This window comes from Akebia trifoliata, chromosome 7, assembly GCF_017979445.1.
Source record: "Akebia trifoliata isolate Shusen 1 chromosome 7, ASM1797944v1, whole genome shotgun sequence".
NCBI lineage: Eukaryota > Viridiplantae > Streptophyta > Magnoliopsida > Ranunculales > Lardizabalaceae > Akebia > Akebia trifoliata.
The window spans coordinates 19,610,307-19,625,770 of record NC_141381.1 but is presented as its reverse complement, the minus strand read 5'-3'; positions in this window follow the sequence as shown (position 1 = coordinate 19,625,770).

Sequence of the window (15,464 nt, the reverse complement as noted above, 5' to 3'; positions counted from 1 at the left end):
GTTCAGCAACAAACATTTTGGCAAAACATTTTTCAAAACATGGGTTAGAGGTTTTGGAATGGGCTGATTTTTGGTGAGGTTGATCTCTACGGTGAGGAGATCATCCTCACCAAAAATCAGCCAATTCCAAAACTTCTAGCCCCAGTTTACAAATTGAAAAATCATGGACCGTCCATTTTTTGTAAATCATTTTGATGGGTTTAGAAGTTTTGGAATGGGTTGATTTTTGGTGATGATGATCTCCTCACCGTAGAGATCATCCTTACCAAAAATCAGCCAATTCCAAAACTTCTAACCCATGTTTTCAAAAATGTTTTGCCAAAATTTTTGGTGCTAAACATTTCCCATATATATATATATATATATGGAAATGTTCAACACCCTAAGCTTTACCCTACACTTTAACAAACGTGTTTCGTCCTACATGGGTTAGATGTTTTGGAATGACCTGATTTTTGGTGAGGATGATCTCTATGATTAGAAGATCATCCTCACCAAAAATCAACCCATTCCGAAATTTTTAGCCCCATGTTTACAAGTTGAAAAATCGTGGATCGTCCAATTTTTGTAAACCATTTTTGATGGGGTTAGAAGTTTTGGAATGGGCTGATTTTTGGTGAGGATGATCTCCTCACCAAAAATTGGATGATCCACGATTTTTCAACTTGTAAACATGAGGCTAAAATTTTTGGAATGGGCTGATTTTTGGTGAGGATGATCTTCTAATCATAGAGATCATCTTCACCAAAAATCAGCCCATTCCAAAACTTCTAACCCATGTAGGACAAAACACGTTTGTTAAAGTGTAGGGTAAAGCTTAGGGTGTTGAACATTTCCCTATATATATATGGGAGGCGTTCAACGCCCTCTCTTTTATTAGTCATTTTAACAAAAGAAGTTCGACTGTTGGATATATAGCGATTGGATGGTCACGATTGCATCTACATTTAAGTTATACATTTATGGGCTTTTTACAACGTCATCCCTCGGTTTTACAATATTTAGTGCCACCTCCCTGACACAATTAAAAAATATCTGCGTTTAAGTTATAGATTTATGGGCTTTTTACAATGCCATCCCTCGTTTTTACAGTATTTAGTGCCACCTCCCTGGCACAATTAAAAAATAGAGAGTTCTCCTTCACTCTCTCCTTCTCTCTCGTTCGAGCGCCACCTCTTTGAAATCCTCTCTCTCTCTCTCTCTCCGCTGAAACCCTCAAACCTCACACACACACACACACTCTCTCTCTCTCTCTCTCTCTCTCTCTTGTTGAAACCCTCGAGCACGAATGGCTGCTATATACTCGCTCTCTCTCTCGCTCTCGCTGCAACTCCATTGACGAAGGAAACGGAGGATATGACAACGGAATATCCGGCTGTGGTACTGGAGGATATGACAACATTGGTGGTTGGAGTTCAGTTCATAATAGCAGCTGTGATGGAGATTTTGAAGATCGATCAAGTTTTGAAATTATTGGAATTTTCTTGAGAGGTTGGAGATCTAGGTTTTTGCAGATCCATAGTTTCCTTTCAAGGTTTTAATGGAGGAAGTTGTTGGACTTAGTGCTTGTGTTCTTGGTGACATGGCATCTCGTCCTACTTGTGCTAAAAACCACATGTTTGAAAAATGATTCTATGCTGTAATCGATCGATTTGGGACTTTTGTGTATAAAGGAATTTTGTTTTCTGTTGTTGGATTTGTAGCTGGACTGGTTGGGATTTCGATTTCGAATGAATTGATAAAGATGAGGAAGAAGATGGACCTATTGATCGGGTTTTAATTGAAGCAGGGAGGTAGCACTAATTACTTCTATTTCAAGGGATGGCACTGTAAATAAGCGCATTATTTATAACTTAAACCGTTCGGTTGAACTTTAAATCTCGTCCGTTCAATTACCTTATATCCAATGACCGAAAAGTATTTGTTAAAACGTAGGTTAAACGTTAGGGCGCTGAACGGGACCCCATATATATATATATATATATATATATATATATATATATATATATATGGGTAATATTCAGCAGCCAATGTTAAGAGCTAACGATTCGTCCTATATAGCTTAAAAGTTTCAGATTGAGCAAAAGATCATCCTCACAAAATCCAGCCCAATCTGAACCTTCTAACCCCATCAAAAGTGATTAGAATAATAGACCGTTGATTTTTTTATCGATAATTTGTAAATAACTTTTGATGGATTTAAAAGTTTTAGATTGAGTTAATTTTTTGTGAGGATGATCTCTAAAGTATAAGACAAAATTGGCTCCCAAATGTTGGATATTGAACGCCACCCTATATATACGAAAATGACTATGTATCCAATTTTACCATGTTATTTTTCCCAAAATGATCATATATTGTACCATCATTGTAGGAACCAAATTTATCATTCATCGGAATTAATAAAATAACCTTAAAGAGGGAGAAAAATACTTTGAGATTCAACAAAAGAAGTAACCCGACATGAAGCAGTTGAACCCTTATCACCTTGATAGGTGGTTCAACTCCTTTAGGATAGTCGAATCTCATCTCTTTGACGCAAAACACTCGGCCTCAGGCTCATATATTTTTCTCCTTCCTCTCACACTCAGCCCTTTTGAAGTCATCGACCCTCCCCCTCTCCAAGATAAGAGGCTTTGAAGTAGCCAACCCTTTTCTTCTCCAAGATAGGAGGTTCGACCCACTTGAAGCAACCAAACCCCATGTAGCTATGCAATTTTCCTATGCGGAAAAGTCGACACTACTTGATTTGGAGTCGTCACCATTATTTTTATAAAAGGAGTGTGAATGGACACCTGTGTAATAATTTGAAAATTGGCTTTTGGGCATTGTAGTAACTCTCATACAGATAGGATACCAATCTACTTAAAGTTTAGGTAAAGGGGTCCAGTTAGAGAATTGGAAAGGTTTTAAGCACCCCACTCTCTCCACCTTAGGTGTTTACCTTATTAAACTTAGCCATTTTAATGATTGTTTAAAAAAAAAAAAAAAAAAAGGAATGCATGTATGCATGAGTGGGTGTGTGCATAAAATGATAAATGTACCCTCAAAAGAAGGGAATTAATATTAGTTTGAGACATGAAAGGATACCCCCTATGGTCTATATTTTTTGTATGAGTTAGAATTTAGGCCTAGGTTTTAGAGAGATCCCATGATAGGGATTCTTTTAGAATGATGGCCTCAATGCATAAGCAATAGGACTAGGAACTTAGTGTTTCGATCTCTTGAGAGAAGGATACAACTCTCCATTATCGCCATGCACATGTGATTGTGGGTGCTTGGTGTACAACATAATGCATGGACATGTTAATTGGGTTAAAAAAAAGTTTAAACCCCTACTTTTTTGATCGAGCCTAAGCCCAATATACAAGGATGGAAGAGAGCGTCCATTACATCTTAAATTAGTTTAGGAAAGCAAATAAAAGAATGGATAATGTAAAAGATTTTTCAAATCTTCCACTCCTCGATATTTGTATTATTGATGACGCTCTGATCCTTGATATCTGTGTTGATTATTTTTGTCTCCGATCGTCTTCTTCATTTGTATTTTAGTTTTCTAATCGTCTTCTCCATTGATCTCACCTGAAAAGACATCAATGTGGTGTCGACCAAGGGACCTCCAACAATCAAGTTAGAACTTGAAAAAATGTAAAGTAATAAGAAGAAATTTAGAGGCAAAGAATTATAGTGTGTTCTGACTTACCTTGAAGTGGGAGAAGTCTCCCTATATATAGAATTGGCTCATTAACTCAGAGCATGTAATATTTTCCCATGATATCTATTATCAATGACCCGTGATGTCATTATAAACTTAAAGAACCACTATATATGCTCATAATTGTCTTAAAGATTCATTCTCTTCGTTTTTGTAACTGATAAGAGAAGTGACTTTTACTCTACAACCTATTCAACTTGGTATTATTCAATTCCCCTAGTTGACTCTGTCGTGTTATGCATTTGAGGTTCATTCTGCCATTATTATAATTCTTCCCTCTGATACTATTTGGGTATCTTTAACTTATAAGTAACAAAATTTGATAAAATATTAAGTATCTAAATGGATTGATCGATGTGAAGATATTACGCTATAGGGTTGACTTTTTGAAAAAACCATATTACTTTAAGACATTGTAGCCAAGGGGTTTTCTCTCTTTGAGGAGGCTGCACCGTTTTATGACATAATGAATGAAGAGGTTGCCTCCAATGAGATTAAACCACTTAATGATAGCAAATGAAGGGGTTGGCTCCTAAAGGAGGCCGAACCTTCTTGGGTTTGAAAAAGTTGAAGGGGTCAGCTCCAAGGGAGGCCAAACCACCTTGGGATTGGAAGAGGGATTTGAAGGGGTCAGCTCCAATAGGGGTCAAACCACCTTGAGGTTGGAAAGGGTCAGATCCAATGGAGACCGAACCACCTTGGGATTAAAAAGGGTTGAAGGGGTCTACTCCAATAGAGGTTCAACTACTTGCGGTTTGAATATTGAAGGGGCCAACTCTATGGGGGGTTGAACCACTATGTGGTATGATTAAAGGGTCGGATCCCTTTTGGTCAAACTGATTGGGGTATGGGTTAGACCCATGGTACTTGATTAATTAGGTTTGGATCGGGTCGGAATATTATCTTTTCTAATCCCTATGATCAAATATTTTTAGTTCATATAGAGAAGATAAAAGGAAGAGAGGGAAAGATATGCTCAATTTAAACTCTAATCCCACTTTGTTCTTAATTATCTTTTCTTCTTAATATTTTTTCTTTGTATTCATATTATAATTTTTTATCTTGATTTTTTTATTGTAGGGAAGTTAGTAATTGATAGGGTTTTAGTGTAGGGATTTAAGGTTGAGAGAGAGATGGATTTGAGTAGAGATTTGAGGTTTAGAAAGTAGAGTTCAAACATGGGACTTTTGTAGAGAGAGGGTAGGCTTTTATAGAGGTGGTGTGGGATTTTTAGGGTCAAAGTGATCCAATTGGAAAGCATAAACAAAATTCCATCGGATTTTAAGAGTTAAACTTTGGGATTTTTGAATTTTAGGGCAATAAAGGTTGGAAATAAGTGAATGAATCTTTTGACCAATGTCATTTGATAAAACCTATGTGGCTTGGGTTTTACAACCCATACCCTTGGTTGAGTGAAGGTCAACTTAAGGGAGGTGAGGTGGGGATTTTGGATAAAATGATGGGATTAGGTGAGTTGGTATTAGGAGGTAATGACAACAATAGGGTGATTTGTAAGCATGGATAGTTTTTGAGAAGTTTGGTGAATTGTGTTTAAGGAAAAATGATGACATGTAGCATGATAGTGATTTGTGAAATGATATTTTGGAAGAATGATGGAATTAAGTAATGACATGTGGTATGGTATGGGAGGTGATTTGAGTAACTTTTGAAGAAAATGATAGGGTTTGGTGGATTGAATTTGGGAGGATGAGGGAGTTGATAACATGTTGCACAGTGGTGAGCATTGACTTTTTCTACTTTGTTGGACCTTGACATGAGTTAATGGACTTTGATTGAGGGCTTGTGATAATATTGGATTTAATATGGTCATGATTGGAATTAGGTCATGAGGACCATGGGTTAGGGAAGCTTGGCTTAGGAGTGTTTAAAAACATTGGTGGGCTTAGTGATTGGAAAGAATTGGCATGGGTCTTGAATGAAAGTGGGTTTGATTGGAAGGGATTGAGATTGGTTAGGACAATATTAGGATTGTCAACAAATAGCTACCGAATTGGATATTCTATCCAAACTTGAATTCTAAAAAATTCATTACTATTTGGATTTGAATTCAATCGAATACCTATATTCACTATTCAAATTTCTTATTGGATATCCAATATTATCCGATTCGAATCCCATTGCTAATTAAACTCATTTTTTATAGAAAGAAAATAAACAAAACAGTAGGGAAATCGAATCCACCACGATCTCTTGTGACCATCACCATATATTTCCTTAATTTATTTATTCAACCTAACAAGAAAACCAAACCTGAAAATCAAAGGGATGAAAGACACCATTATTGGTGTGTGTGTGTTGATGCACATTTTTTAAGGCTTAAGCTAGAGCCAATCACTCCTCTCTTTACTATTGTGAGGGTATTTGGTATCAAGCTTGTAGAAATTCACTTTTTGTCCACAAAAGTCCATCCTTTTTGTGGTTTGATGGTTGAAGAAGATGGAATCTTAAACTTCAAAGAGAGAAGAAGAAAAGGGATTTTCAGAGAGAAGAGAAAAAAAAAGGGCTTTTCAAAAATAGAGATGATGTTTTCCTTTCCTACAATAGTCGACACCGAAGACAAGGTTGTTAGAAGAAAAAAGGATTAAAGGAGGAGACTGCATGCCCTAGGTCAATCGAATCCAAAGGATGGTTGAGAGTTGCATAAGAAATAAACCCAAACCAAAGGAAATAAAGATTTATATTTTACTTAATTAACTTAAATTCGAATGGAATATAATATTATTGGATTGGATACATCACTATCTGAATCCGTATTTGAATAGTAAAACTCATCTGATATTCAAATTTTTTGAATAATATTTGATTTTTCGAATTCGTAATTGAATTTTGACTATCCATTGAAATCCATAGTTACTATGTTTAAAGAAGTAATGGACTTAGAGTGAGTAGAGTTGGTGATTAAGATGGGCATAGAAGCCATATGAGTTGGTGAATGTATTTGAAGTGATGGATTTGAGATTCTTAGGCTATGGTATGAATATGGTTTGATTTAGAAGGGTATAAAACTGGATTTAGAGAGGCTTAAAGTATGTAGTAGGCCTAGAAAGTAAATGGACTAAGAAAAGGGATAGGTTTAATACATAAATGCATGAGAAAATGCCAAAAGTATTATTTGTGGGTCATAGGCCTACTTAAAAGCCTTGTGACTTTTATTTTGAGCAAAAGAGTACTTTTTTGAAAAATTAAGTTTTTTTTAGGTCTTTTGTTGATAATTGGGCTTGAAATGCACTTTTGTAGGCCTTTCTTGAGGTGGACCCCTACAAATTGGGGGGTCTACACCCCCTATTTCCTTGATAGGTGATTCAGCCCCCTATAAGATAGCCAACCCCTCATCCTCTTTGATTTATAGGACTCGATCTATTGGGTTTCGTAGTCTTTTTTTTTTTTCCCCTCCTCTTTTTCTTGAGCTAAGTTATCTCAACATCCTTCTTCTATGACTGATAAGTGAAGGTGACAACTCAGTGTAGATATCGTAAGAGTTTAGTGGTCAAAATCTTATCTACTTAGGTTTGGGAGTCGCCACCATTAAAAGAGTTTTAAGATGTGAATGGATACCACAAAAGCAGTTTTGAAAATCAATTTGCAAGGAATTGGTGACTCAAATTTGATCTTAACCTAGAAGTTTGGGTAAGGAGGTTCAATTGCAAAACGAGGAAGGTGTTAGACACCCCATCTTACCCACCAAATTAGTGGTTACTATGGAAGTGGTCAAAAGTGAAGAATAAGACTACTTTTGAAGATTTTTGAATTAGTAAGATGACAAGGATGCATATATGTATGGATTTGTATATATGGTACCTATATGTGCATATATGTATGGTACCTATACTTGCTAGATTTTTTTTGTTAGCTTAAGATTGAGAGGTGGCCCATCTAAGGAAATCATACCTAATGACTAGCATTTTGGTGGTGGTAATGCATGGGTATGTGCTTAAGAATAAGCTTGTTTTGTGGGTTTGGTATTGAGAAGTAGCTCATGAAGGGAGGTATCCCCTTTTACACCTTTCCCCATTTGAATCCCTAAACTATATGATGCATGGGACATATGTAAAAACAATGGTTTTTCAAAATATGGGTTAGAGATTTTGGATTGAGCTGATTTTTTCCGAGGATGATTACTATGATGAGAAGATCATCCTCACAAAAAATCAGCTCAATCTGAAACTTCTAAATCCATCAAAAGTGATTTACAAATCATTGGCAAAAATTGGTAAAAAATCGACAGTCCACATTCTAAATCACTTTTAATGGGGTTAGAAGTTTCAGATTGGATTGATTTTTTTTTTTTTTTTTGGGATGATCTTCCCATCATAAAGATCATCTTCACAAAAAATCAATTCAATCCAAAACTTCTAACCCATATTTTGAAAATTTATTAATGTTACATTGTTTTTACATATGTTTTTTCATATGTCCCTTGATCCGTTCTCATATATATATAATATAAATTATTTCTCAATTGAAATTTCCTCCAAAACTTTCCCTCATTTTTCTTCCAAATTTCTCTCATCTTCTCCCTCCAATAATTATTTCTCAATTAAATTTCCCTCCAAAACTTTTCCTCATTTTTCTCCCAGATTTTTCTCTTCTTTTCCCTCCAATAATTATTTCTCAATTGAACTTTCTTCCATGACTTTCCCTCTTTTTTTTTCACTGTAAGTCTCTCACTTCGCCTATAAAACAAATCAATTCTCAATCAAATTTCTACACTCAAATTTCTACACTCAAATTTCTTTATTTCTTTAATCATCCAATAATTTATAATGAATTCATCCAAGGTTAGTTTTTATTTCTCAAAATTCCCCTCATCTTCTTCTTTTAACATCGAAATTGATACAATTGTCCCAATTCATAACTCGAACACTGCTTTAGCTCTCATGTTCATGCAAGCTCAAAATCAATCCATACATGGTGGTTCCATGTCTGGTCATGCATACCTCTATCATAAAAGACAACTGGGGCATGAACAATTATTTAGAGATTACTTTGTCGAAATTCCCATTTACTCCTTGAAAATATTTCGAAAATACTTTCGTATGCGTCGTGAACTCTTTAATCTTACTCTTGCTATGTTGATTGTCTTTTCTACAAAAGATGATGGCCACAATTAAAATGCTTGTATATGGACTTCCAACAGATGCAATAGATTAATATGTAAGGATTAGGGAAAACATAGCAATAGAGAGTATGGAGAAATTCTTTTATGCAGTGGTTAAAGTTTTTGGGAAAGAATATTTGAGATCACCAACTGAAGCAGATATTGCTAGATTTCTCACCATAGGGGACAAGCGTGGATTTCCTAGGATGTTGGGAAGTCTGGATTTCATGCATTGGAATTGAAAAAACTTTCTGACAGCATGGTGAAAGTGCCTCGACCATTTTTCACTAAATAATAAAAGATATCTAACTAGTAAATTGAGGGATTTTCTGAGAATTGGGAGTCGCCACCTAGTTTAGTTGTAGGAACCAAAAATAACTCCAAAGCAGATCCAGATCGATCCACGGGTAAGGGGTCCGATTATGGGTTTTGAAAAGTATTAGGCACCAAACCCGCCTAATCGAGATGATTGATCTTCAGTACAATCCAAAACTATCCTATGATCAACAGGCAAAGACTAGAGTTAAGCTAGGGTGTGATCATAATCAATTTATGTCAAATTTGTTAAACAAATCCTCTGGATAAATTTTTTCAAATATTGCACAATACCTCGAATCCCATACATAAAAGGGAAAAATGCGAAAAATCTAAATCTTACTCAATGCCCTGAAGCTCAAGTGGTAATTTTTATCAAGATGAATTTTAATTAGAGCCAACATGCACGAATACTTTCCAAATTGGCTAAAATTTGCACATGCATGAACAATTTCAAAATTGAGAAATATTCCACATGCATAAATAATTTCGGATTGGTAGTACCATACACACATAAATTGCTACCAAATAAGTTATCATAACGTGCACAAAAAATTATCAATTTGATTTAATATCAAAATATTTACAAACTAATTTATCAAATTTGCAAATTTTATCATATGCATAAAATTTTTTGAATTAATGAAGGCTATGCATGTGTAAAAAAATTTGAATCAGTAAAATCCATATTACTCATAGTTACCAAATTGGTAAAACATGAATACATATAAATTTTCTCAATCAGTAAAAATAAACATGCATGATTGCCAAATTGAAAAAATAGGTAAAACTTTCAAATCAAGAAAATTATCATCATGTAAGATTGCCAAATCAAGAAAATATGAATACAAATGAACCTTCTAAATTGGAAAAAAAAAATTGATATCACATAAAATTACCAAATTGATAAACTTTGGATACACATGAATTTCTAAATTGGAAAAAATCTGAGTAATATCTTAGCAAAATCTGACATAGGTCTAAGCATAATCTGAGTAAAATCTTAGCAAAATCTGAGTAAGGTCTGAACAAAATCTAAGAAAAATCGTAGGAAATGTTTGAGCATAATCTGAGTAAGGTCTGAACAAAAACTGAATATGTGTTTGAGAAAGAATTTGGAAAAAAATCTAAGAAAAAATTCGGGGAAGAAAATGAGAGGGAGAATCTAAGAAGTAATTTGGGAAAGAATTTGAGAAGCAATCTAAGGGAAAAAAAAAGGAGAAGAAAATCTAGGAAAGAATCTAAGAAAGAATTAGGAAGTGAATTTGTGAAACAATCTGAGGAGAATAAGAATAAAAAAAATATAAAGAACAAATCTAAAAAAAATCTAGGAGGGAATTTGATATAGAATCTAGGAGTGAATCTAAGAAAAAATTAAAAATAAAATAGAGAAGAGAAGAAAACCTAAGAAAGAATCTGAAAAGAAAAATAATAGAAGAAAATCTAAGAAAAAATCTAGAAAAGAATCTTATAGAGACTTTGAGAAAGAACCTAGGAAAGAATTTGAGAAAGAGAACAACTGAGAGAATTAAAAAAATCCACGTAAAATGAAAGATAAAAAACTTGTGAAAAAAATCTAGGAAAGGAAACCAGGAAAATTTGAGGAAAAACAAATCTGAAAGAAAATCTAAGAGAAATAATTTGATGAAGAATCTGAATAAAGTGATCAAGAATAATTGGAGAAAAGATAAATAAATTGGAAAATTTGAGAAAATAATAAGAGATAAAAATTTGAGAAGACTGAGAAAAACTCATAAAATATTTTGAGAGAAAGTAAAATCTAATAAAGAATCCGAGTAAAAATGTGAGAAAGCAACTTGATAAATAAATAATTGAGAAAATTCTCAAAAAGAATCTGAGAAAATTTTGAGTAAAATAATTGAAAAAAAAACTTGAAGATTAAGAAAACATATTATGCGAGACTGAGAATCATATTTTGCATGTTCTGAGAAAAAGTTTTAGTTACCAATGAGTTTGAAAATACTTTTATCCTTAAACATAAAATTGAGTAAATATTGATTAAAAGAAAATTCAAAAGCATTGAAATTTTTTGTTCAAAACATATTAGGCATCTCATTCACTTGTAGCATCATGTTCCGAATTGACCTTGGATCATTCTCTTTCTTCTTTAATTTAAAAAAGATTAGGGTATTTCTCATTTTGAAAAGTTTGGTTTGAAAATATCTGAACTTATTGAGATAGTCAATTTTTATTAGGTCATGATTACTCGCCAGACAACTTGAACACCCAGAACATTAATAACATAACAAGGACTTCTGCGATTAAGATGAAATAAACTTTTTCTTTAAAAATGCCCTTACTTTAAGATAACAAAGAATAAACAAAGATGTTTGACTTGAGTGATGATATCTTTTGAAATTTTGAGACTCTTAAGAGCATTATATCCGCAACTTTGAATAAATGAGCATTTAAAAAAAAACTCAAAATTTGATGAACATTAAAATTTTAGATTTTTTTTTCAAGGTTTGAAATTAATCTATCTTTTTCCCTTTCGGATCATTTAGTAAAATGAGTATTCCTTCAAAAGTTAGATATGATTTCGATGTCTTCTGAGTTTTTATCAGCTTGGGCCTCGATATCGTCTTTCTGATCCTTCTACTACAGTACGAACATTGAAAAAAGTTTCTTAGATTGTCCTTTTGGAATCTTCTTTGATGGTGTCCCGACTTTTTCCTAAATCGCCCTTCTAGGTTTTCAATCTAACAGACTGTGAATTTTTTTATGCTCTTCCTTTTGCTTAGACTGCCCTTTCAAGTTTTTAACCTTAAGTCATTTTGACTTTATTGTTTAACTATGCATCGGAGACACCACATTATTCAAGTTTTACTTTATGACATAGCGTTGGAGATGCACTTAGGGATATAAAAGTCCAAACTCCACAAATTCAACTTTATTTCAATAAATGACCTTGTTTACCTTGAACTAAAGAGTCTTTGATGGTTTTATCTTTCAATAAGTCTTACCAATCATGATGATCAAAGGGTATGAGTGTAAAAGTACTCAATGTTTTAGAAAATTCTCTTGGGGGGTAAGAGTGCCCATACCCTTTGAAAAAGAATAAATTAAATGAAAATTGATCACAATGACAAGTAAATACCATCCAAGAGGGGGATTAATGTTCAATTACTTTGAATTTAGTCTCAACAAACTTAGGGATAGGAGAGTAATTACACCTAAGTTCTAGATAGTTCTCTTTAAGGGGTAAAAATGTTTTGATCCCTTGAACTTAGTCAAATTACAAAGAACCTTGAAAGATAGGCTTGAATTATGCACAAGAGGGTGGCCTCAATGGTCAATTACCATGGATGGATCTCAACAAACTAATGATAGGAGGGTAATTTCTCTTTAGGTTATAGAGGATTCTCTTTGAAGGACAAAATGGTCTAGATCCCTTGAACTTAGTCAAATTACATTAAACCCTTGAAAGGTGGCCTTGAATTATTCAAAAGATGAGGGTTTCAATGGTCATTACCTTGAATTGGATCTCAACAAATTAAGGATAAGGAGAAACTTGACTATTGGGAGAGCCAAAGGTCAACACTTGGAGGTTTTGCTCAATTACTAGAAAACCAAAGGTAAGAAGATTAATGCATACTTAATGAGATGGTAAAGAAGAAACTTACCTTGGCAAAATAAGGATTAGAGAGTGTTAAGATGTAAAAATACCTTAATAAAATATGTAACACATGCGTTAGAGTTCCAAGAAATAACAAAATAATAGTCTAGTCCTTGGAAAAGTGAGGGACCATGCAAAACTATATTAATTCTTGGGTGATAGAGAGATTATGCCAAATCAACTTTTGTCCATGGGTTACTCACGAGCAGGCAAAAAGTACCTTGGTCCGTGGGTTATCCATGGCCAAGCTAAAATCCATTTTTCATTGGCCTTTGAAGCCTTGGATCTCCTCTTGATTGGACTTTTTAACATATTCTTAGGCTAAACCCTTTTTTTTTGTTGGTTTTTAGGAGCTCTTGGGTTCAATCCAAACAAAATGGGGTGTTTGCACTCATTATTATCCTCTCATGGAATTTCTATTAATTAGTCACGCAAAAAGTGACATATTAAAATATATCAAGCTAGCCAAGTAGCAATGCACCATAAAAGACGTTACTACTAATTCAATCATCATATCAATTCTCAAGTAAAGCTACCCGAGTAGCAACACGATCATGAAGGTATTGTTACCCAAGTAGCAACATAATTACTCCACTCAAGTAGAAATACGATAAAAAATGAGTTACTATTGTACTAATTGTAAAGAACCTAACAAAAATCACATCTGAAATATTACAAATGCATAACTTGATTAAGTTAACTTGGAGAACGTAATACTCACTGAGGTTACACAATAAAGACTACTTCTCATATGAGTTACACGAACCATGAGGAATAGGTCTTTAAAGTCATTAATGCATCATGGATATTTAATGAAATAAATGGTAGAAAACATAGAAAATGCTTACAACTAAGTTTAATGTTCCATATTAACGATCTAACTCTACAAATAAGGAAACATTTTCCACTAAAGTCCTAATGTACAAGCCACATAACAATTCTCTGTTTTTATTTTTTTCTCTTTGCTTTATATTTTCATCAAATATTAACTTGATTGTCTAAGGCTTTTAGGCCACCACCACACCGGTGACTTTTTAAGTGAAGGCTAATGGAGAAGACGATAGAAAATTCAGGTATCACCAAAGAGGATAACAAAAGAGACATTTATTATAATACAAGTTTTGAGGAGTGGGAGTCTCCTACTATCACATTCGGTGTTTTCTTATTAATTATTCTAATAAATTACATTACAATTTAAGGGCACACTACTTGAAAAAAGAGGTAAATTCAATGCCTAGGTTCATTAAATTTTACTAAATTCGATGGACCCTAGCGTCGAATTTACCCTTTTTTCACATAGTAGCATAAAAGTAAATTTATCAAATTGTATGTGTGGACACGTGATTTATTCAATTTTGAATATATCAACCACCTTGGGGGGTGTTTGGAGTCGCCACCATTCATATTTGAAATGGGTATGAATGGTCACCCAGATTGCATTTTTTTGAAAAATTATGTTTTTTGGCATTTGATAGCTCTCGTACGGATATGGTTCATTTGGTCCAATTTTTTATTCAAGGTAAGGGGGTCCATTTTATGGAGTAGGGAAAGTGTTAGGCACACTACTCTATCCACCGTTGGTGGTAACCTCGGATTCAGTTAATTTTTGAAAATAAAAAGAAATAAAAAAGATCCGATGTGTGTCCTCAAGTTTGAGGAACTTTATTGTTGGTTCAAGCCATTAAGGGCACCATTATTGAAAGAGAGGCCCTTCAATGACTCAAACCATTGTAATGTGTGTGCAAAAATGTAAAGAATGGGGTGTAAGAAGAAGATGAAATGTTGGAGGGGAGAAAAAAGGGTGATCCTTGTCCAAAGCCCACCTTGTTCTTCTTGATCTCCTTCTAAAGATGAGTCTTCTTTGAATTTCCTTGACTTGCTTGATAGAGTTAAGAGTTAAGAGTTAAGAGAAAAATTGAGAGTTGAGTATTGAGGATTGAGAGTTGAGGTGAGTTAGGAGTTGAGAGTAGTAAAGTGAGTTGAGAGTTGAGAGTAGAGAATTTTTTAGATGGAACTTTTTTCAAATTTTCATTAGGTAGTGAGAGTTGAAAATGAGGAAGTTTCATAGAGTTTGGGAGTTATTTTTAGGGTAAGATAGGGTGAAATGTTGGTGAAAGCGCCATCGATTTGCGGGGTATGCGGATTCGATTTTGATTTTTGAGATTTGGGAGTCGCCACCTAGTTATTACGATTTAAGAATCAAGCATTGACTCAAGATGGATAAAAACAACTAATCTACAAAAGAAACTAAGTTCGGGGATCATGTTACGAGGTTGGAAGGTGTTAGGCACCAACCCCGCCCGGCAAACGCCGGTCTTTACTATTTTCCAAGAAGATTACATTGCTAAAAAAAACCTAAAATAAATAAATAAAAATAAAAAAAAAGATAAAAAAGAAAATATACCTATGAGATCGCAACGATTTGTTCCCTTAGAACTGGTAGAATGGTTCTTCGTAAGATACTCCTTATTTTTTTACTATCACTGGATCTGCTTCAAATCTCCAAGATGAAGTATCTCTTTCTTAGATCTGAATGTTTCCTAAATTTTTCTGATGGATTTCTGGGTGTTTTGTGAAGAGTTTCTAGGAGTTTGTGAACAAAAACTAAGGTTTGGATGATAGGTAAGGGGTTAGGACTTCAAAATCAGGATTTTGAGAAAACTAGAGAGGTTTTTTGA